Source organism: Parasteatoda tepidariorum, chromosome 11, assembly GCF_982258835.1.
Source record: "Parasteatoda tepidariorum strain Cologne lab strain chromosome 11, Ptep-v5.0, whole genome shotgun sequence".
In the NCBI taxonomy this organism is placed as follows: Eukaryota; Metazoa; Arthropoda; class Arachnida; order Araneae; family Theridiidae; genus Parasteatoda; species Parasteatoda tepidariorum.
In genome coordinates this window covers 93,274,297-93,300,324 of record NC_141765.1, presented here as the reverse complement: position 1 = coordinate 93,300,324, position 26,028 = coordinate 93,274,297, and the positions used below count along the sequence as shown (strand labels likewise).

Here is a 26,028-nt window from a genome sequence, read left to right as displayed (position 1 = left end):
TGCATTCGATCTAATTCACAATTTGTTTAATTACCCTTTTTTGTTTATTGAACAGCTTTATGTGTGGTTTTTACGTGTTCATTTTTTTCATATTTCCAATTTTTTTCACTTTTCTAAATTTTGTTTTTGAATTGTTCAGTTTTTTTAAAAAACTTTCTACGATTTCCTGTTCTTTTATTATTTTTCTGTGTTATACATTGCGTTTCAGCTTTTCATCGATTTTTTTTAACATATAGTATAGTATAGTATAGTATATTGTAGTATAGTATAGTATAGTATAGTATAGTATAGTATAGTATAGTATAGTATATAGTATAGTATTTAGTATAGTATTTAGTATAGTATAGTATTTAGTATAGTATAGTATTTAGTATAGTATAGTTTTTGTTATAGTATTCTGTTTTTTTTTTCAATACATGATCCGTTTTTATTTCCATATGTATTCTGATCCATTTCCGGCTTCATTTCCAAATTTTATTTTCCAACTTTTAATTTTCAATGTACGTTTCAAATTTTTTCTTTCGATGTGTATTTCGCTTTATTTTCTTTCAATTTGTGTTTTAATATTTTTGTTTCACTGTGTGTTTAATTTTTTCTGCTTTCAATGTTTGGCCCAATTTTTATTTTCCAATGTGTGCTTCAAACTTTTTTCCAATGTTTTTTTTGTAACAATCCTTTTTTATCCTGTATTTGTGTTCTAATAATTTTTATCCTGTGTTTATGTCCCAAATATTTTCGTCTTATGTTTTTGTTCCATAGTTTTTCGTTCGTTCTTGTTTTGAAATTAGTTTCCTTCAATGTGTGCTTAAAGTGTGATTTGCATTTTTTCAATGTTTTTCTGAAGCTTTTTCCAAGGTGTTTTTCGAATGGTAACCTTTTTGTTCTTGCAATGTGTGAATTCTTCCAATGTTCCTTTGTTTCTTCCAATGTTTATTTTTTTCAATGTATGCTTAAAGTTTGTTTTGCATTTTTTTTACTATTTTCTGTAGCTTTTTCAGTGTGTTTTTCGATGGGTTATACTTTCATTGAAAGAAAACTCACCAATGTTTTATCGCCATATTTTATTTTTTTTAGCTTCCATCTCTGTTTATATGCGTGAATCACTTTGTTTTCGATGCTCCATATTTTCCGCTTTTCAGTTTTTTTTTAGGAAATTTATTTTAAAAATTTGTATTTAATTGTTTTCATTTTTCATATTTTCGTTTTTTGATTAGTCGAGTTTTTTTTTCACTGGTTATTAATTTACTATTACTTATTCAATTCCAATATGTCTTTTCATTTCAGATGAAAGCTCTTGTTTTTTCAATGTGTATTTGTTTTTTTGCCCATGTTTTTTATTGTTTTTTTTCTCAATGTTTTTCTTCCTTCTGAGTTTTTTTAGCTTCTTGAATGAGTGTTTTGTTTCTCCAAATAGTGTATCACATTTTTTCCAATGTTTCATATATTTTTTCCATTGTGTACTCTAGTTGATTTTGATTGGTAAAATTTGTGTGTGTGTGCATCTGATCAAATCCATTTGAATTTATAGACCCAACAACATGTTTCGCATTACCCTTCCTTGCTTACGTTTGATTTGAATTTTTCACAGGTTTAGCTTTTTTTTTAAATAATTTTTTCAACTTTTTTATTTTTTTGTACTTCATTTCTCCTTAATTCTTCCTCGTTTTCTGTTTTGTTCCAATTTTTTTATGGTTTCAAATTCTTTTCAGTTTTTTTTTTATGTTTGCAGATTTTTATATGTATTTTAATTTTTTATTTTCTCTTCAAAAATTTTTTTCTAATGTATCTGATAGATTTTTCTAGAATTTTTCTTTTAAAGTTCTGCTTTTTTCAGGTTCTTATCCGATGTAAATTAGTTTTTCACCCCATGTATGTTTTAGTTTTTTTTCTCCTCTCTGTGCAACTTGAGTGATTATTTTCAGTCGTTATTCTTGTACTGTGTTTCAATTGCTTTTAATGTCGTAAACGTTTACTTTTTCCAATTTTAATTTTTCTATGTTTTTTTTTGAACTTTAAATTGTTTGATATTAATCCTCTCTCTAGTTTATTATAATCCAATGTTACTAAGCTTTGTAGGTTAATTTCTGCTCAAATAGTCTGACAAATCGGGAATAACCTGACAAAGTGAGATGTTTGATGTTTGGAATCTGCCGGACTGAGAGGAATCCATTTTCTTTTAAATTGCCTGCTATGAAATGATGAAGCTAAAAAGAAGGCTGATTTTTTGATAATTGAATCTTCAGCTGTAAGTACAGTTTAATTTTTAATCTATTATGTCAACTATTTCAAATCTTGCTTTTAATTTTAAATACGATCACAAATTTCACGCTACAGTTTTTTTGATGCACTTATATAGATTTTAAAGCTAAAAATTAATCCAAAAAAATTAATTATATATTTTGCAGTGCGAAAAAAAAAGAAACGAGTCACCCCTAATCTTTACGTTCTGAGACTCAGTCTTAATACGAACCATTAGGGAAACCATTGGGAAAACGAGGGGCAAATTAATTAGCGTAGACGATATTTTAAGTTAGGAAATTAGACACAAAAACGTACTTTCTCTGAAAAAATGTATGGTTTTCTCGACGGATTCAGAATTCTGGCACCCAAGATATAGGAGGAAGGCGCAATTTGGGAAATTTGCTCCCCATAGTTTGGCCAGGAAAACTCTTCAAAGTTTTGACCTCTTCATATTAGTTTTACTTTTTGCGTATTTCAACATATCGCCAGATTTTTTTAAGCAAAATGAAACATTTTTACCCACATTTATAAATTTCGTTTATCCAAGGATAATTCTGTGCAAAAATATTATTTTTAAAGATTTGTTATTTTTTATTGTTCTATTTAAAAATAGTCTGAAGTTTTTGAACTGTAGGATATACAAGTCCTTATTTAAAAAAAAAACAATTTTGCATTGTAAAATACAAAATTTGTGCGAAATTGGTCAAATAATTCCTGAGAAATCTTATTTTAAAAAAATCGTATATAAAAATTCGATTTTTCAGGTTGTATTCGACCGATTTTACTGTAATTTTGTATCGAATCACTGTAATTTGATTCGCTAATTTGATTTCGTAAATTGAAGTCACTGCAATTTTGTAATTGACCGATTTCACTGTAACATGGAAAATTTGCCATGTAAAATTAAATTACATGGTGTAAAAAGTTGTATGCCTTATAGTTCAAAATTCTTTCAACTAGGATAATAAAAAATAATAAATGTTTACTCAAAGTTAATTTTCGCATGAAACTATCTTTAGGTAACCAAATTTTATAATTGTGAAAAATTTTCTCATTTCGCTTAAAAAGTTCCCGAAATATGGGGAAATATGCTAAAATTAATATTTAGGGGTCCAAACTTCGGATTGCTGTCCTGATCAAACTATGGGGACCCTATTTCCGAGATTGAGTGTCATAAATCTAAATCCGTATTTTATTTTTTAAAAAATCGACTTTCATTGAAGAAAATTGTAAAATTAGCATTAAGAGGCTCGTACCATCAACCGCTTTTCTGACCAAGCAATTGCGGCCATAATGCGGTTACGTTTTTTATTTTATGGGTGAGGAATCTAAATCCGTAAAAAAGGTATGATTATTAAGAGAAAGTATATTTTTGTTTCGGATTTAGCAGTTTAAAATATCGTCAGCATTAGTCAGCCTATTTGATATCACTCCATCGAATCATTAAGATAATCCTAGAATGTGAAGATCCGATTAGTTGTTTGGGTGGAAAGTTTATTTTTTGCGCACCATACACACAATATTTTATGCAACTTTCTTAATAGAAAAATAAACACTTTTATTATAGTTTCTTCAAAATTATGAAGTACCCTTATAGGGAGATTTCGCACTTTTAAGTTAGCTTTCGTTCGCTCCTGTAAATAAGATTGAAGCATTCGCGCATGCTCGTATTTATTTCATATGATACCTATCTTTATGTTGGCATGATTTAAGTCTTGTTGGCTTGACAGAGCTGCAAGCACGCTGTTTATAGCTGTTAAATGTTATCTGTTTAAGCCTGTCTTCGAACTAAAAGCGTGAACCTAGAATGAGAATATGAAGAAATACATTGATAAAATTTAGAAATGAATCCTGTATTCTCACAACCATTGGTTCATTCAATAAAAATATAATTTTATTGGTTTTTGTTTATGGTAAAAAATTATGCTTGTCTAATTGCATTAATTCCACAAGGATCTAGATATATTTTCGCTATTTCAAAATTATATTTATTTTAAGTATGTAATTTAATTAAAATAAATTTAATAAGCAATAGAATTATAATATTTTTTAAATATTAATAATAAGCGGCATTATTCATCGCCGAATTATTCATCAAAATCTATAATTTACCAAATTTTTCTGCTCACAGATCCAAAGTTTTACGTTGAGCAAAGCATCTTGAGTCGTATGCTACAGCTTTAAAGAAATAGTGTGCGGAGGGGTGGCGTAAAAATGAAGAGAAGCGTTTGTATAAAAGGAGTTTATTTGCGTTTCCCTTTCGGGTGTAGAGCGTAGACTATAATGGCGTACAAACATAGACAGCTTGCCAAGTTGGCGTATTTACAGTGTGCCAAGGGGAGATGCTCGAACGCCAAGAGCGTAACTTACAAATACGGAACAAATAGTGTATAGTTTGTCTAAAGTAAGAACTCCCTTAGCCATTCGTCTGAACTTGTGGCGGTGACTATGGTGACGAGGTATAACTATGTCAAGTAGTGGTGTGTGGACATTGTTTAGGACAGGTTATGGCTTAAATCGGTGAGAGAAAGCGATAATCTTTTTGTTTCGGTCTAATGTGTTATCGCTAGAGGGAAGAGGAGCTACCCTCCCTGAAATGAGCTATTCTTGTTTCCATTAGCAGCAGAACGCCTCAGACTTTATGGTGGGGGAGTTCTTACCTTATACAAACTATACATCCATTGTAAATATTTCTTTTGAATTTGTGGTCAAAGTTTAAATGATATTCCACTACGTTAGCGTTTTTAACAAATGGATTTTTGCAAAATCTTATTTTCACTTACGTAAGTTTTATATTTTTCATGGGCTCATGCGCATTTCAACAGAACTGACGCATGCGGACTAGAAAAGTGCAACGCACAAAAGAGAGCGTTACATTCAAAACACGCGTTAGCTGAATTGTGACCTACAAAAAGAGGCAAAATATAGGAAATCCTTAGCTCACGTGACAAAAATTTCTGTTTAAAACAAGCTTTAAACGATTTTTGAGCTAGAAGGAATGAAGCTTGAATTCAACTTCCCTATAATTTTTCCCTTCGAAATAAAATTTTTAGCTGTAGCTGTTAACTGATAGAATCCGAAATTACAGGATTGCGTGCCGGTGCTATTATTTAACCTACTTATGTTAAGACAACAAAAATTTTCTTAAGATTTGTTTCGAAAAAAAAAACTAAAAAAACGCATTTTTTATCACACAACCACGTGTTTTAATTTTGTTCCAAACATTAACTGTTTGTATTGAATCATTAGCCAAAATTCCTTATCTCTTACGCCAAAAAAGTTATGGACTAATTATCCTGTATCCAACTTCTGATAATTTGATTAATTTTGATAAGAATTTTGATTTTAATAAGCATTTGAAATTATTCTACGATACGTTAGCTCATCGTTGAAAATTGTGATCCAGATAAACTTCTTTTCCCAGTCAACTTTTAGAAAAAAATATACATTTTAGCCATTTTGCGAATAAAATATCAAATTTCACCAAATTTTTAGAACAAGAGAACATGTTACACATATCGACAACTGGAACTTTCATTGAAAAGGAAATTCCATACAAACCTGAGCGTAAGCTTGCCTTTACATGGCTATATTGAATAAGAAATTGCTAGAGAAAGAAGAACCATTAAGCAATGCTACTTATGTTTGATTATTTATTCAATTTCTACTAATTAGTTCACACTCTCACTATATATTGTTCAAATTTGTCAATAAAATACTTTTTATTCGTCCACTCAAGTTTTCTTTAAACTTGTAGTGGACTTGACAGCTTTTTCAAAAATTAATTCATTCATTAAATAGGAATCATCGAAATGGAATTTTCTGATGGATTAGTTATTGTTTTAAATTTTAGTATAAGCGATTCAGTTTACTAGCCCTTGATTCCCACATTGGATCTGAATGAGACTGGATCATTCCATTTATTTCAAAGGTGGGGAAAGTAGAATTTACTGCGCATGCGTCGGAATTTACTTTCATACGTAGTATTTTCAATAATATGTATGGCAAGTATTGTTTGACTTAAAATAGGGGTGTGGTATTTTTCGTAGTATTTTTTTAAAGTGTTGTACTTATGCTTTTTTTTAAATAAATTTTTATATCTGTTACCGACAAAGTATGATATCCGGCATTATTTATAATGCCTAAAACTAGCCAGCAAAGTATGAAATGATTTATATTTCACACATTGCCTAGGCATTATATATAATGTCAAATGTTATTCAGGCAAAGTATGAAATAAACGTCCTGATGAGGTTATTATGTGAATGATGTGCTTGTTACTGTGAATGACCGAAAACGGAGGTTGTTGACTTTCACCGGTGAATGTTGACAATCACATAGTCGCTTTGGTGAATGTCCGAAATATTTATTGCATCCGATTTGATATTAATTTATTCGTGGATATAATTACAATCATTCGATATTTTAATACTTACTGACGATAGATTAGAAGAAACATCAGTGTAGGGTATACCGGGCAAATGTATACCGGGCAGTGGCCCTTGACCTTAAAAAAAACATCAGTGTAGGGTATACCGGGCAAATGTACACCGGGCAGGGCAATTCTATACTATGATTAATCTTTCTAGATTTTACTTAGATTTTCTTACCTCAACTTCATGAAAATACATAAAGAGATACAAAAAATATTTCAGACACTATATGAAATCAGTTATGATTTTAAAAAAATGTAATCAGAGTGTAAAAAATATTATCTTTAAAAACATCCGATTAATTTAAAACTTATTAGAAATGTATAAGTTAATGTATATATAAATCCAAATTGGTAAATGGCGCCATAGTTTTAATTTTAAAAATCTGCTTGCAGAAAGAATAGGAGCTTATGTGTCTTCAAAGAAAATATTGCAATCGGATTCACTGTATAGTTCCTGCGCCGAAATGATGCGCAGTAAATTCTACTTTCCCCACCTTTGAAATAAATGGAATGATCCAGTCTCATTCAGATCCAATGTGGGAATCAAGGGCTACTATTCAGTTTTTCATATATTTTGAAAATAACATCAGGGATAATTTCTAACTTATAGCTCTATTTGAACAAAAAAAGTAGTTTATTGCGCACATTTAAATATTTAATTTATTTATATTCACTGTGTCAGATAAATTCAATAAAGAACATTACGTGTCACCAAATTTATACTTTTATAGTTGTCTGATATCACTTTTCCGATTCCTACTTATTAGTACACACTCTCCCTACATATATATATTTATATATCTTGCTCAAATCATTAATAAAATACTTTTTAATCATCCATTCAGGTTCAAATACATTTTTTGTAGTGGAAGCCACTTCATGTTAATTCAGTTTTTTAAATATTAATTAATTAAATGTAATTAATAAATTTTAGTGTTATGGGAGAAAAAAATTGTAATTATATAATAAAGTAACTAAAATAAAATAAAAATTTGTTATATTGCATTAATTGACTTTAATTTTTTTACATAACTTGTTTTTAATGTTCAGATCGTGTTTTAAAAATAATCTAGCAAGTCTAATTAAAACATATTAAAATCTTTAGTCGTTTCTTTTATGTTACTCACTTGTTTGCCTGTTCCGATGATCTTTAGCATCATGCACACATTTATTTTGTGGAGAAAAAATGTTGTGAGTTGTGATAATTTTATGATTTAAAATGCTCATTAAAACATTGCTTATGATTATTTTTTTTTCTTTGCAGTGTATGCAGGAAAAGATGTGGCTTTCGTTTGCAAGATAGGACAGAGTTATGACGTTAATTGAGCAGTATGCATTGTTGCAACATGGTTCTGGTAAGAATTTTATTTTCTCTTTCTATAAAATAAGATTTTCACGCGTTATGACCCCAAAACAAAATGTTTTAACTTTTACCTTTTAGTTTTTATTGTAATTCCAGTAGAGGTATTTTTTATGCTTCTTTAAAAACTTTTGGAGCAAATTGTCAACATCGCTAAAACATTTTCTTCTCTAAACTGCCAATTTCAACAGACAAACACTTTGTCTTTAACTTCTACTCCAATAAACTTAAATTTTGATAAACATAATCTTTTTTTTAATTTTCATTAATTTAAAGAGAAATGACTCGAGCAGTTATTAAAAAAAAGTACTGAGAAAATCGCGTTGATTTTATGACGCTTCTCGAGTGATATGATCTGTAAATATTTTCTAAAAGTATTCGAATCAATATTTTCTCTCGTTAAATTCACGAAAAGTGTCTACTGATTGCTAGGAAACATAACAATTTTCATAGCAAACATACAAATATTTTCTTGATAGTTTATAAAATAAGTTTTAAATTACAGTAAATGTTGTAAGAAATTGTTAGTCCCCAGAAATTTTTATTTACCCTACTGCTAAAAAAATTCTGGACAAATAACTGAAAATTTGAATTTAATATCTTTATGTTATCCTTATTTAGAAAATCAGTACTTCAATAAATACTTTCGTTAATCTCACCACAAAAATAATGATAATAATACAATGCATATTATAAGTTATATTAATATACAAGTTTTAGAGCTTTATTGACAAAAGTAACCACAATATCAGTTTAGCCTTCAAACATAAGTTCTTTGTGTGACAAAATAATCCTTATAAGTTATTCGCTTTAAATTTGTCAAAGGAAAATGTTTTGAATTGATAAACTTTAAATATAATTTGACCTAGAAACAAGTTCATTTTTATCACTCTTAAGCTTTTCGTTTAACCTAACCGTCAAAAAAATATGGCTCAGGCAAGTTAATACGAATCTCTGTCTTGGAAACCGCAAGTTTGAAATTTTCCTCTAAACAAGTTTTAGCATATTGCTGTTTAAAAAAACAACAACATCAGTTTGAACTTTACCTCCAAACGCTAGCATAGTGTAGGGAATTACTAGTACATTCTAATGCAAATTAAAAATATTGTTAAAGAGTATGGCATGGCAAAAATAAGCTATAAATAATTGCTGTTCTTGCAACCTTAAATTCGAATTTTGCCTTCAAACATTAGTAGTAAGCCACCAGAATCTTTCCATAAATCAAAATGCTCGCTCTTATGCATTCGTTAGATCACTTGCTCAAGTGTAGTTGTTACTATGAATGACAGAAATTGGTTGACTTCCACCGATGAATGTTGACATTCACAATGTCCAAAATGTATACTAGGTCTAGTTAAGTGCCACTGCTCGATATGCATTTTACCGGCACTCCGAATACTGATGTTTCTCCCAATCTAACCACAGCAAATATTAAAACATCGATTAAATATAATAATATCAACGAATAAATTAATATCAAATCACATATAACAAATATTTCGGACATTCACCAAAGCGACTATGTGATTGTTGACATTCACCGGTAAAATAGAAATTCTATTGATTTAGGTCATGCACGGTAACATAGCTAAGACGAAAATTGGTTTTGCTTATTTTATGATTTACATAACATGCCTTTCAAAAATGGTCAAAAACAAGTTTTAATTACTCTTTGACTCAAAAACCACAATATTGAATGAGACCACAAAATGTTACTTTCTTGCGGAAAGAAATTTTGATACTCCAGAGAAACCCACCAAAAGAAGTTTGCCACGACAGCTAATATTTGATGAAGATTTGAACGAACGTTATCCTACTCGAAACGTTAACAAGAAATAACCTACCCTAATTTCTCGTCTACGAAAAAGAAAATTGTTGCAGTTTTTTATTGACTTAGAAACCACAAGTTTTGATTTTTTTCCGAACGTTAGATAATTGTAGAAAATAGTTACAGTTCAGAAATAACAATTTTAAAAACCAAAAACTAAGCATTTGAATTTTGCTTCTAAAAGTCCACTACAGATAGTTATTGCGATAGACACCCTACCGAAAAAAGTGTGGACCAAAACTACCTTTTGCTAATTTTTAATAAATCTAATAAGTTTTTAATCGGAATTTCGAATTTCACAATGAAATTTATGTTTATAAAAGAAATGTGAGGCCCTAATTTTTTCTCTAGCTATCCCGTGAAAAAATTATGATAATGACTTATACAGCAAATTTTATTTTACAAACCACGAGTTTTACCTTAAAATTTAAGCAAAAATGTAGGAAATTTTAAACCTACCAAAAATTTTCGTTAGCCTACCAACTGAAAAGTAATAGTCAAAACAGATTTTAACTAATCTTTGTCAAAAATCTTCTAGTTTGAATTTTTCCATCGAAATTCGGCTTTGAATGAGCCTCTTCGTTTTAAACACTAAAATCATTTGAAATAAAATTCACAATAAAAAAAAAATTGATAAAGTTCACTGTCAAAAATTAAAGGAAATAATATGAGTTACTAACTCAAAAATAATTTATTTTTTAAATTTGAAAAGGACAAATTTTTATCTTATTCAGAATTCTGAGTTGAGCTCTGGTAATTAAAATATAATAAGTATCGAAATCATTTACAATGAGTGAAAAAAATGTGTCGGTCAGAAATTTATTTTTCAAACACAAATTTTTAAGAAATATTTTACCAAATTCTTTCCGTGTACAAATATTAATGTTGAAAAACTTTGTAGCGTAACTACCACTGCAATTATTCAACTCTCATTCATTAGTATATAAACATGTTTTGAGATTTTCGTTAACGTACTCCTCGCATAGGCCAACCGGCCTGTGTCAGGGTTAGGGAACTGCCCTTGCATCAGAAAGGTTCTGGGTACGAATCCCGGGCAAGGCCTTTCCTTCTCTGTACTATCTGTCCTTACTGTGGACAACGTTGGCTCACCTAATGTGGTGCCCTTGAAATAGTGACCCACAAGTCTGCCCTTCAGATGCCTGAATGAGGTAAGTCATTCTCCAAGTGGGCATTGGAGGAAAAAAAAAACTCATCGCATTGAAGACCTCCGGACGTGAACTTAACACGCCTATCTTGTCAGCAACGATCTAAACACGCCTGCTTGGAACAACACGTCTACCTCTCACTGAAACGATTTGAATACATCTAGAGTGATGGATAGAAGACAATGAACAGTTCACTTTTTATTTGTGATTGCGACATTATCCTCCTCGCTCTGTTGCTGCTCAGTCTCGATCACACGCAACGGGGATCCGTACACACTACTAATAGCAAGAGAGGAGCAATCCCGCACACACCAGTAATCTTATTACAGCTCTTACAATCAGCGCTCAAAATCTTGTGATCTTAATACAGTTCTTCTGGCCTCTCATAAAAACTGCAATACATCATATAGTGATATCCATTCATCGAATTGTATGACAAATAAAATTCTGGTTGGGGAGTATTGTAGCGTAGCTACCACTACAATTATTCATACCAATTTACTGGTATAGAACTGTGCTTCCCAACCTTTTGTTTCAGTGCTATCACCAAGGTTAGGTCAACGTTTGATAATTATTACCACGGGAAGGAGGGAGCGAACGTTGTGTGTTATATTTTAGATGGTTTTGATTTAATAATTTTAATTTACTTGCTTTTAAACATCCTTCAAAACAACTACATTTGCGGTATGGGTGTGGCATAGGTGACTGATCTTAGTTTTGAGTTTAATACAGATTAGTTTGATCTCACCGCCTAGTCAACCTTAAGTTCACAGAAAGTCACACTAATCTGAGAGAAATACACAATAAAAAAGTGGAAGCAATTTTATGTTCCATATGGGGAGTACTATTTGATCCACGGACAGGAGGTTGCGAACGAAAACCGAGCTTATATTTGGAAGCAAAACTAACTAAAATTTGTCTCAGCTATAATTTTTAAAGTGTTTAATATAACAAAACAATTGATCAGGTATAGCTAATTAACCACAGTAGACCCTTAATCAAGTCTATCTGCAGCACCCCCTGTTAACCCACATGACGGATCATGTGATATGAAAAAATCCGTCATCTTTCTATTCATATAAATAAAAATTAATCGTAAAATGAAAAAACTCATTAATGCATATTAAAATATAAGAAAATATAGAAAACTAACCATTACGGGAACAGCACCAAAATCCCCATTAAAATATCAATTAAATCCCGATAATGAATTAATTTATATATTGATTTCTAAACGAGTTTGAGCAATTGCAGCTAATCCAAATATATCTAATTAGAATGTCTAATTAGTTTTAGTTCATAAAACAGTTACAATCTTAGGAAACTTTCTTTTTCCTCCCGAAACGATAAATGATAAAAAACACAATTGTTTCATTATCAGCATTTATTTAAAATAAATAAAACAGTCTTAAGCACCGTAATTTATTAATTTATGTAGGTATTTAGGTCGTAGATTCGATTCCCACCAGCCTATGACTCCCCATGTAGTAAATGGTGACTGATGCATTTTAAATCTGTCGATCACAATATCCTTAATATTCCCATAACAAATCATACCTCTGGGAGTACTGATCCAGGAGTTTCCTTGTCTTCTGGATTGGTTCAAAATTATAAGTGTTCGGATTTTATTACAAAATTATTAGTAGTCGTAGACCCAAAAATTGGGTCGGCTGTTCAACAATGGTTATCAAATATATTAACATGGTGCGTAGCATTTTTAAAAAGTGCTTAAATGTGCTTTTTTTACTTTAGTATTTTAAAATCCCTTATAGCTGCCTTTTTCATAGGGTGTTTTCAAAAATTTCTTAATTTTCCCTCTTCGAAAATGCGATTTTTTCTTCTTTACCATGTCGATTTTCGCAACTTATTATGCAAAAGCATGGTTTTCCAATTCATTCAACCACAATCCATCTCGGCGTACTGTCTGTCCGTAGCGTATGAAAGCGGCAATTATTTTATATGTTTGGTGGTTACTTATGTAGGTTACCAAAAATTATAATGGTTCATGATGGAATTATTGATGGTTACCGTCAAGATTATGTGGGTCCATCAATAGAAAACCATCAAAAACTTTGACTTTTGTATTCTCCGATTAGCAAACTGACCCCAAAAATTGCTTATTTAAATTAGAGAATAAATTATTTATTTCATGCCTACTGTAGAAGACGGAAAATTTTAAAGTTCTAGGAAGAAATTCTTGAATATTAAAATAAAAAATTAATAGAATGCTAGTTTTAAACTGTTATTCTTTCTGAGTTCTTACCATAATTAGTTTATAGTAGCGGTTTGCGCGAAGTGTCCCTTGCACAGTAGATTGACCAATGAAAGGCAGATTGACCTTTGCCCAAGTATTTAGACAGGCATGCTGACATTAATCGTAGTAATTTTTATATAAAATTAATGCGAACACCACTGAATTATTTTTAACAATTATCTTAGAATTATGTTTGCGCAAAATTAAATACTTTTAACTACTAGATTTCATTTAAAATTAAAAAATTAAAAACTAATTTTAAAAAATATTCCTTTATTAAAATAAAGTACAGATCAATCGAAATAACTAAAACCCATAGGATGTTTTTAATTGCTTTACATAATAAAAATTTTCCATATAATTTTAACAATAAAAAAACTTTACTCTTTATAAAATTAAACTTAAAATGAATATGCTAGTAAGCAAAAGTAAATGCGTGTTAAATTCTTTAATTTACCTAGGATAGTTTTTAGGGCTTAAAATTATTAATTTTAGAACCAAATCATTGTAGTGCAAAATAAGTCTCAACATTTAGTGAAAAATATATTTCAATTTTAAGATATTTTTATTAAGTAAATTATAAGAGGTTTTACATCGCTTAAATATTTTTAAAGAAATTTCTAGGCTACAAATAATTTAAACGGAATCTATTTTTGTGAGTTGTAATAGTATTATGTTAAAATTTTAGAATTTTTGACACCATGTGCTCTCTTAAAATGAAAGAGTGATTTCCCCTACTCAAAAAAGAGTAAAAAATTTTTTAACTCAACTTGAGTGAAATACGCTTTTATTTGAGCGATATTCTTGCTTTGCGTTCACTCAAACTTGAATGCTTTCTTTGAATTGCTTTTCACCAAGTTAAATTGCGTCCTTTGATAACAATTTGCAGTTGAAAAAGATCTCTCCTTTTCCTGTGTACTGCTATTTAAGCGTAAACTAATGGTGTGAAGGAAAAAAAAACTTTTGCAAGAAATATTTCTTACATTTTGTTTATATCACCGTGATTATTTGGGTAAAAGAAATGACTGAGATTTGTATTCAAAATTTAATTACAGACTGTATTTTTGTCTTATCAGTTATTGATTATGAATATCAAATAGCCGAGAGGTGGAATTAAGCAGGTTTCAGGCACCAGGCTATACCTGAATATCATTTGAGACACATACCTAAGGAGCGAGCATTCAAGTCACATAATCGTCGTGCTCCTCAATAAAAATTAGGGAAAATCTTCCGAAGTAAATCAGTAAAATGCTTCATTATAGGGAATAAAGGAAATCATTGTACTAATTGGTCAAGGGAAATTTAGCTTTCTCACGAGTTATCAAAGGGAAAAATGTCAAGGTTAATTAATGCATACTTGAACTAAAAATAGATTAAAAGACAGGTTTAAAAGAGAGTTTTAAAGTCTGAGAAAGAGAGTTTTGTTTTCATTAGAAAATTAAGAAAGAGATTTACAGAAAAGAAAAACAAAAAAAGATTGGTTGAAGTTTTTTATGTTAAATATATATAGTAAATATTGTTGTTCTTTGAATTTAATAACTATTTTATTTAACTAGTTTTTGCAACGACTTTATTTTTCTTATAAAATTTTTTTTATCGATTTTAGATATGACAGCCTAAATGACAGACTTGCGCCAGCTTTTAGATTATTCTAGACTTTCTTCTAAGCTTGTTTTAACGCCATAAGAAGCTGGTAGCTCTCTACTATCTCGATCAACAGCTCCAGAAAGGTCTACAAACACAAAAAGCATGCATTGAAGAGACCTAGTTTCGATATACCTTTCTCCTACTGACACCAACAAAAACGATGTTAAAGTTGATGCAAATCCTACAGAATGATTAATGAGGAAATTCGTTTGTCGGAGGCTGAAATATCCATTATGAGAAAGATTCTAACGACCCATCTGTTAGTTTCATCCCATGAAGTTTTGCGAAAGAACGGTGACTCTGCTCTGTATTCAGTGAAAATTTTCGCTCCATCTGCCCGAAAATCTGTTAAGAATAACATATGCAATGGCCTTTTAATGTTCCCTCCAAGAGTCAAGAAAAAAACTCTTGCTAGCTGATCCCCCAGACAACATAATCGGACTGATTATGTTGACATAATCAGACAACATAATCAGCTTTCACTTTGCCTATTTTTATTTTATATTTTATGACCGTCGCTGAACAGGCTACCCAATTTTCGGGTTTAAGACTACTAATGTTCAGCTACGTAGAACCCAATCTAGAAACAAGGGAACTCCTGGATCATGTTTTGGGAGAAATTTGCCTTCGTGGAGGACTTTTTGGTGGAACTAAACCGCATTTGCGTTACATGGAGAGAAAGACCACGCCATGGTTAGCTTGACAGCAAGGATACTCTAACCCATGATCCATCTACCACGGAGTATATTTCACGTCAGCACTGTGGTCGGTGCAAGCCAGATGCGGAATTCGTATCGACCGGCAATCGCCGGGGTTCGAGCCCGGTTAACCTCAGTGGAAGACAAACGCTTTATTCCCTGAACCATCACGGCTCTTTTGTCTAGTTAAGCAAGAACAGATCCGGACTTGCATCACCTACTTATGAGTTTGCCCTGCAGATTGGTGAGGTGGCGAAAAAAATGATGAAACATTTGTGAAGAGATTGAATTCCGAATGGCTGTTACAGGCGAGAACTTGCCAAGAGGTTCCACGATGATGGAGCATTTTGTGATCTGAACGCCTGGAAAAGTGTTTCATTGGACTGGGTAAAAGTGATTTTTCGATTTGGAAAAACTGTGAATTTTCGTTTTGGGTAAAGCTGAAGTCATGATTTCGACTTAGGGGCATCATAATCAATGTTCGCGTAATCACCGCATGGTGTCTAAAAGGTGTCAAATGATGCTGTTTTCTGCCAATTACTCACCTAATGTGTTTTGCAAAAATGATTATAACAGAACTCATAATATTGCAGCTGAAGACGGAACAATGGAGGCCAGAAAATGTCAAGCAGTTCTATGTTATGTGCCACACCTACGAAGGCAAATATTCAGAAGTGTCCAATATCTGTGGTTCCATATCAATCAATCAAGATATTATATTTTGCCGAACAAAAAGACCTGCCGCTTGGTTGGGAGCCAACTGACTGCTGATGGACATTCCATTGGTGATTTGTCCGGAGAATTAGAGCTCAACCAGTGACTGGGTGACCTGACTCGCTTCAGAGATGGGAAAGAAAAGGTACGTGACCTTTCTTTTTATCATTATTACATTATTAATTTTTCCCCTATTTGCTGGTAAGACAGTGAAATATCTTTTATTTAAATCTAAAAAATACACTTGATAACCTTTTTAATAGTTAAATTATTTCTAATTTTGAATAATTATTTTTTTACATAATTGTGTAAAATAATTATAATTTACAAAATAGAATGATCCTCTCAACATTGAATATATTTAAAACTGCGCATAAATTGTTTTTATGGTGGCCAATGTAATCAAGGAAAGAATTCTTTGTCAGAAACTAGTTATTTTATCGTGATCATGTAGCTTTCAAAATTATTTTGCATTTTGTTGACATAAATATAAAAAACTTTCAGCAATATGAAGGAGAAAAATTATTAGTGCACCTATCCTAATAATTAGATATTTTTTATAAGGTGCTTAAAAATATCTTTTGAGTTCTTTAAAAGTGCTTATTTTTTGTTGGAAAAATTTGGTTATTCACCCTGTATTAATAATGTAAATATTTATGTTTGGCTTTGTAATCATGAAAGTTGTAACATTTATTTTAACGTTAAAGTGAACGGTACAAATAAATTTACTATAACTTTTTTAAATTCTGTAGTTTTCACGCGTTGATTTAACGTGCAGAATGCTCAAAATGAGGAACACAGTGTTCCAAAAGGTCGGTCAAAAATGAGTGTAGTAATTTATTAATCAAAGTACGTGGAAGTATTTCTAAATTTGTAACTACCTAAATTTACATAAATTTCTTGGCGTACTTATCAGATTTCTTTTTATATGAAAAGACTTCCTCAACTATTGTGGTGATCTAGAACATCTGGTGATAAATTTCAAAAAGCAAGAAACATCTTTTATAATAAGTATTTTGCTACGACTGAACAATTTGGATAGCTTTCGGAAAACATGGAAACTTTCGCAACAGCCAATTAATCTCTCAAAAACAGATAAAATTAAAAACATTCAGGCATGCTTGGTTTGTAAACAGCTTCAAAATTACATGAATTAAAAGATGGTAATTGCGATTTAAGTTGTAAAAATATTAAATTTAGAAGTAGTGACAATTTTATTTATTAAAAACCCTTCGTTTGAGAGCCTGCCCAACATAAAGCCTTAACATCTTCCGCGTTTGCGAACGCTTTATTTTTTTAATGTGTCTTTCCGTATGAGGGCTAAGCACTGTTAAGATTTAAGAAATAAACCCAATGCTTTCAAAGACTAACCTGTTTTTAAAATAATCCATTTAATATATTTTAAGAGCTTGAATAAGAGGCTTGAAAAGACGCTGAATTGATATCCGTTTAATTTTTTGCATTTTAAAAATCTTTATTCAGCTGCAAATAAAGATTTTGAAAATTTCACTTCCACGTTAGTGGAGCCCCATAGTATGAAAAGAATTATAATTTCTAGCTCATAATATGGAATTGATATTAACAATGTATTTCATGTTGCATTTCTAAAAGGCTAAGGGGATAAAAATAGGATGGACTGAAATACTATCTAGTATGATTTTTTTACGTTGAACGAAGAGACTAATAATATCGAAGTTATTTATGTTTTATGTATAAAAGTACAGTTTTTTTATTTATACCTATTTACGTATCTAACATAGCTAATTAGGCAAATAAGATATCGTTACCTATGCATATCATTACGCTAAATCGAATTAGAATGAAACCAAGCTGATTGATTTAATAGTTTAGCAGTTTGAAAATTTATTAAGGTTTTATGTGTAGAAAATACAATTTTTCTACTTTGACTTACACCACTTTATGCAACGAACACTGCTATCTAGACAAGTGAGGCATTGCTTCAAATTTAATTTTTTACTCTTAATCCAGTAAAATAGTCCTTTGATATAATTTTTTAGAAGAAATGAGGGTTTAATGCGTGAAATATAAAATTTTTGACTTACATTTTACTCATGAAATATTTAAAGCATTAAAACTATTAGATCTATCAAATCAATTCTAATTTTGTTTTTTAATTTGTCTAAAAAATACATATTATATAATGCTGGACTTGATTGTACAAAAATGACTCAAATTTTCATTGTTACGTAATTGTAATAAAATTAATTTACATTGCATTAGCTCTGATTATTATCAAAAATATCACATTTCCAAAAGACCAATTTTTAAAAAAGAAACATTTTTTAAATAAAAGAGGATTGGTTTTCATGAATTCAATGTCATACTTACAACTTATTATTGCAAAATTTAAGACATTAATTATTGGTATGAGATGATTTAATAAAAAATTACAGGATATATTTTGCGACAAATTTATTGTAACATATACTATATAAATTTATTAATAACTAGACAAAAATATGTTGTATTAAGAGAATTTTTTTATGTACCCTATTTTTTTTCTTATAGGCTTTAAGCGCATTTTACATTTTAAATAACACAAAAATCAGTGTAAAAATAAAACATTTACTATCAAGTGTATTTATTTTCAATTTTGAATTATTGTTTTTTAACTTCAATTATAAAAACAATATTACATCTCTTTCCTTTTACACCAGACAAACTTTTCAGGGTTCCACAAAATACCTGAAATAAAAGAAATTACTATCATGATAAAATTTTACCAACACATTATTAGAATAAGTGAGATTAAATAGCACTAATTTGAAATCAGTTAAGCCTTCAGGTATCACTCAGAAACTTATTTTAAGTTTGATCGATATTTTGATGATAGTTCTAAGATTATTCTATACACTAATGAAAGATGGGAGGTATTATTGGTTTTATAGTTTTTATGATAGGACAGAAATTTATTTCATTTTAAAAAATAAATGGTATTTATAAATGAAGACTATTGAAAATGAAACTATATTGAAAAATTAGTAATTTAAACTTACATTTTTACATTGTAGAAAAGTAAAGGATCAATAGATAAATGTAAAGTATAAATAAAAATTAAAATATGAATAGTTAACTTTGAAAAATAATGAACAAAATATTAAGCAAATCATCATACACCAATTAAAAGAGGGTTATGAATGTAAAAATAGATAGGGGTTTTGGGAATTTGTATTTTTAAAAATTACTGAAAAATGGGGTAACTTTGTGAGAGAGTAGGTAAATATTTGCCACACATGTTTCCTGAGTTCTCTAACTTGTTTTAAAATAAGCTTTTCTAAAATTAAAGTAATTCGTAAGAAAAAATAAATAATTATTTCACAAATTAAAAAAATTAAGCTTTTTCAAATAATCAAACACATGCTTTTACATTCAACAGGTACAAAAATTAAAAGCAAATATTAAAATTCTGAAAATAAGAAATACAATCTTCGTTATATTTTATACGTTATAACAATGCAACAAAAGTTTGTATTTATAAAACATTTTTCGTTCTATTGAAATGCTAAATGAAACTGTATTGAAAAATTAGTAAGGTAAACTTACATACTTGCTACCATTGTAGAAATGTAAAGTGTCTATAGATAAATGTATGTTAACTTTGAATAATATTAAACAAAATATTATGCTAATAAAAATATACCAAAATAAAGAGGAGATGAATGTAGAAACAGATAAGAAAATAAAAGGGAAAGGGATTGTGGAATATAGAGCAGTTTGAAGTGTGGAATCTTTTATTTTAAAAATTATTTTTATATAATATATTACTACCTTTTTTAAAAAAACTTTTCAATAATTACCGTAAAATAGGGTAACTTTGTGGGGGACAAGGTAAATGTTTACTAAACATGTTTTCTGAATTTTCTAACTAGCTTTAAAATAAGCGATTGAAAAATTAAGGAATTCTTAGGGAAAAATAAAATTAATACACAAATAAAATTTAAAAAATTCAAGCAATAGAACACATGTTTCTCTAATCAACAGAAATAAAGATTAAAAATTAAAATTAAGAAATGCAATCTCTTATGCTTCATATGTTAAAATAATAATGCAAAGTTTGGCTAGTTGCTTGGCGAATATTTTAATGTGAAATGCCCGAAAAATTCATCATCTATATTAATTTAGGAATTATTTCTCTCCAAAGTAAAGAAAATTTTGATTGGAACAAATTATAATAATAAGTTTTAATGTTATTAGTTTAAAGCGAATAAATAATTATTACATCATACTAATGAAACAAATTTGAATAATGGTTTTTTCTTATTATTCAAAGTTAACTATTGATACTTTACTTTTTATTTATACTTTACATTTATCTATTGATACTTTACTTTTCCACAATGGCAGTTAGTACGTAAGTTTACCTTACTAATTTTTCGATATAGTACTTTTCTTTTCAATAGTCTTAACTTACAAACACAATTTATTTTTTAAACGAAATTTCAGTCCAAACATAAAAACTACAAAACCAAATATACCTCCCTTCGTTCAAATCAAAATATCTATCTAAATAAATATCTATAATCAAAATATCTATCAAACTTAAAATTAGTTTTTAACGGATACCTGAAGGCTTAACTGATTTCAAATTAATGGTATTTATAATCTCTCTCATTCTAATAATATGTGGGTAAAATTTTATCATGATAGTAATTTCTTTCTTTTATTTCCGATATTTTGTAAAACCATATAAGATTTGTCTAGTGTAGAAGGGAAGAGAAGTAATATTGTTTTCATGATTGAAATTGAAAAATAAAATAAAGAATGTAAATGAATGAAGTTTTAAGTATTGATATTAAAAGTTTCATTTTTTAAACTGATTCTTGTATTATTTAAAATGCAAAACACGTTTAAAGAGCCTATAGCAAAAATAACAGGGTACATAAAAAGTATGCTATTAATAAAATATTGTTTTTTTTTTCCTTCTAGTTACTAATAAATTTGAATTTATTTAGTGTGTAAACTAACATACAACAAATTTGTCCTAAAATAAATCGTGTAAATTTTAATTAAATTATCTTACATAAATAATGAATGTTTCAAATTTTACAATAATAAATTGTAAGTATGACATTGAAAATCTTGTATTTTTAAAAAGCAATTTTTAAAAAAAAATTGTTATTTCATGAAAGTGATATTCATGATAATATTTGTAGTTAATGACAATAAAATTCCGAGACATTATTGTATAGACAAGTCAGACATTATTTATTATATATTTTTTAGGCTAATTTAAAAAAAAAATTAGAATTGATTTGATAGATCTAATGGTTCTGATGTTATAAATATTTCGTGACTAAAAGGTAAGTCACAATTGCATATTTCATACATTAAATCCTCATTTCTTCTAAACAATTGCTTCAAAGGACTATCTTATGAGATTAAGCATAAACATTTAAATTGGAAGAAAAGCCTCACTTGTCTAGATAGCAATGTCAGTTGCATAAAGTGGTATAAGTCAAAGTAAAAAAATTGTTCTTTCTACGCTGGAAACTTTTATAAATTTTTGAATTGCTAAAGTATTAAGTCAGACAGCTTGGTTTTATTCGATTTAACGTACACGATACCTCACTTGCCTAGCTAGCAATGCTAGATACGTAAATATGGATAAATAAACTTTACGTTAATAGATAAAACATAAATAACTTCTAGAATATTAGTCACTTGATTCAACATAAAAAAAAATACTAGATAGTATTTAATTCTATCCTCCTTTTACCCCCTTATCCCTTTAGAGATGCAACATGGAATTTATTTACATCTTAATGTCATTTTCATATAATGAGCAAGAAATCATAATCCTTTTTATACTATGCTGCTCCACTAATATGGGAGTGTAGTGTTCAGAATATTTATTTGTAGCTGAATAAAGACTTTTAAAATGCACAAATTTAAACGAATATCAATCAATATTCTACAGCGTCTGTGATTTCATTTTCCTCCTTTTAAAAAAAGAAATTGGAAAAGAATGAGATGATAGGATCACATGAAAAAAATAAAATGTAATTTAAAAGTTAAGATATGCAACAAAATATGATAACCGCTACCAACAAATGTTTTGGCAATTCAGCAACCCTATCAACAACTCTGCGAAATTGCCTTAAGAGTTGAGGTTCCGCTTATGGTTGCTCTTATTTTTCCCTTGTGTGATATCCGCTTAAGACACATTTAATTTATAATTATTTTGAAAAAATAATATCGTTGTAAATACTATTTCAACATATTTGTTTTTTAACTAACTCAAAGTGATAAAAAATCACTCATATTCTGTCAGAAAATTATTCCTCATAATTAGTAAGAAACTCCCTAGAATAAAACATATGCAGTCGGACCTCTATTTAACGAGGTCGCTAAATCCCGATAATGAGTTCGTTATAAGGAAAATTCGTTAAATAGAAAAATCACCTTTTGAAATACTTAAACGACTCAAAACGCATTTTAAATTCATAAACACTAGGCATAATTAAAAAAGCAATTGATACATTTTTATCTGGTAAACTAGTATCTACTGTTTATTTCATAAATCTTAACCGCAAAATAAATCTGCATGGAAAGCAAGAATATAGCAAAACATAATCCAGTGTTATACTATCATTCTGCATACATTTTCAACTAAAAAAAAAGCTAAATTTATGTATAAAACTATAGCTGCATTTATTAAAGAGTAATTTTAAACATACATTACCACATGCGTTCATATAAGTTTAATGGCTACTGATAAAATCAGTTAATTTTATCTGCGTTTTTCGTTTGAAATGCAAACAAAAAAGGATTTCATTGCTTTCTCTAAAAGTTAAGCGGATTCAAAAATCAATTCAAGGTAATTTCCCCTATAAAATGCGTTAACAAGTTTAAAATGTTCTGAAATATTTTGGTAAATTGGGAAAGTGGATCTCGAAGAAAAGTTCGTTAAACAGAAAATTCACTTCGCTGTTTGGAAGTTATTTTTCGAAGAAATTTCCAAAATGTTCTTGGTTCCTCGAAAAAATTCGCAAAATACAGAAATTCATAATGGAAGTTCGTTAAATAGAAGTCCGAGTGTAGTTCTAATTCAATAGAAATTAGGTCATTGTCTTTCTTTTTTTTTAAAAAGCTAAATTTCATGCTTACTGAAGAAAACATCCTCTTAGTATAAATTCAATATTAATAGTATTTATCCATATATAAAGGTATATACCGTATAATAAAGGTATATTTACCAGATAATAAAGGTATGTACTTTTCTGTTTTACTATATACGAAGGTATGTACACAGTCTTCTCGGTGAGAAACAGGAAAGGTTTTACCTTCATTCTGACAAATCAAATGAGACTCATATTTATTTATTTATAAATTTTTTTCAAGCTAAGCGATAAAATATGAAGGGGAAAATAAGAATGAAAATATGAACTAAAATTATTATTTAATTATAAATGAAAACTTTGAAAACACACTCTTTTTCAAGCTCTTAAAATATATCAAATGGACTATTTCGAAAACAGGTTGGTTTTAAAAGCATTCAGATTATTTTTTAAATCTGAAAAGTGCTTATCTGACTTAAGAAAAGGCACACTAAAAGAAATAAAGCGTTCGTAAGCTCGAAAGGTGTTAAGGCTCAATGTTGGACAGGCTCTAAACGAAGAGATTCTTATAAATAACATTGTCACAACTTCTAAATTTAATATTTTGACTTCTGAAATCACAATTGCAATTTTTTGTGCAATATAAAAGCTGTATAAAAACTAAGCATGCCTGAATGGTTTCCTTCTAACTTTGTCCCATTTTCCTTTTAACTTTGCCTTTCCTTTTTTGAGTTTGCCCACAAAAAGAAACTAACGTATGGAAAATACCGAATTTAAAAAAGTGGTAATAAATTTATTTGTATCTTTCAGATTTACGTGAAAACAAATGCTACAACTTTCATGATTAGAAATATAAATTCGAATAATGATTTTTTTTTTCACTTTTTTACTGTCTTTTAAGAAGACGCTAGGGCAGGAATGAGTTAATACGTTTGACAAGATTAGAGATAAATGAAATAAAATAGAAAGTTAAGATTCTTTTATCTGATCTTATGAAAATAATTTAAACTTTTATTTTCAGAATGTAATACTGCAGTTCTAATCATAAATACCTATATTCATTAATACATTACGGTGCGTAAGACTGCTTCATTTATTTTATATAAATGCTGATAATGAAACAATTTTGTTTTTATCATTTATCTTTTTGAGAGGAAAAAAAAGTTTCCGAAGATTATAATGCTGAGAGCTATCTGTTTTATGAACTAAAACTAATTAAACATTCTAATTTGACATATCTGGATTAGCTGCTCCCTTCTTCCGTGGGCCGTAGTAAAATTATCAAACGTTGACAGGACCGTGATGATAAAAAGGTTGAGAAACACTGCTATATACTAGTTAATTGGTATTGAATAAATGTAGTGGTAGCTACGCTACATTACTCTCCCGCCAGAATTTTATTTGGGATGGAATTCTATGAATAGATATCAGTGTACGATTTATTGCTGTTTTTAAGAGAGGCCAGGAGTGCTGTATTAAGATCGCCAGATTTTGATCTGTGATTTAAAGAGCTGTGTTAAGATCACAGTTGTGTGCGTGATCACTCATCTGCTGCTATTATCAGTGTTTGCAGCTCCCCGTTGTGCGCAATCTACACCAAGCAGCAAAAGCGCGAGAAGGATAACGTTGCAATCACAAATAGAAAGTCAACTGTTCACTGTGTTCCATCCATCAAACTAGACGTGTTCAAATCAAAGTGAATGCGACTATCAAGATAGGCGTGTTCAGTTCATGTCCGAAGGCGTCCAATGCGAGGAGTATGTTAACGAAAGTTTCAGAGTTATCTATCGAAACGAAATTCAGGATAGAATCGAGTTAACATGTTTTATATACTTGAGAATAGGTATTGAAAAATTGTAGTGGCAGTTAGTCTACAAAGTTTTTTAACGTTAAAATTTGTACACGGAAAATTATTGGTACAATTTTTTAAAAAAAAAATTGTGTTAGAAAAAAAAGCTTCTATGAAACGCAATTTTTTTCGCTGATTGTAAATGATTTCAAAACTTAATTATATTTTAATTATAAGAGTTCAACTAAATTCAGTAGCAAGAAGAAAAAAAATTTGCCTCTTAAATTTCTTATTAAAATTTTTTTGTTTACTTATTAAAAATTGAAGATTTTTAGAGCAAAATATATTTTAGATTTTACAATACCGAGTTAGCTTTATATGAGGATATAGGAAGCCTATGCTTGCTCACAAAAGCTTTTCATTACCCATCCCGCTAAAAAGTATTTTTTTAAAAAAATAGAAAACCTGCTATTTGTTTTTTTTTTTATCGAAAACACTTCTTTGCTAGGTAAACTAATTTTTTTAATTTTATTTTATAACCGGCGTTGAACAGCCGAGCCAATTTGTTGGGCTATCCATCACGACTACCAATGTTCAACTCCTTAGCCTTGTAATTTTGAACCCAATCCAGAAGACAAGAGAACTCCTGGGTCAAGTATTGGGAGAAATTTTGCCTCCGTGGAGGGCTTTTAAATGGAACTAACCCGCATTTGCGTTACATAGAGGAAAACCACCCACGGTTAGCCTGATGGCTAGGGATACAAGGGGATTTTTCCTCCTAGTTTAAGCTCTTTATTGAAAATGGTTAATCATCCAA

At 29.5% G+C, this 26,028-nt stretch overlaps 1 long non-coding RNA gene across 1 annotated transcript in view; it reads left to right on the top strand.

Annotated features, from left to right (window-relative positions):
- Positions 1–1,630: 1,630 nt before the first annotated feature.
- Positions 1,631–26,028, top strand: part of LOC147801894 (uncharacterized) — a 203,963-nt gene continuing 179,565 nt past the window's right edge. The window contains exons 1-3 of the long non-coding RNA XR_015430533.1: positions 1,631–2,245; positions 7,941–8,031; positions 14,891–16,488. This is a non-coding gene — a long non-coding RNA (uncharacterized LOC147801894). The remainder of the gene's footprint in view (positions 2,246–7,940; positions 8,032–14,890; positions 16,489–26,028) is intronic.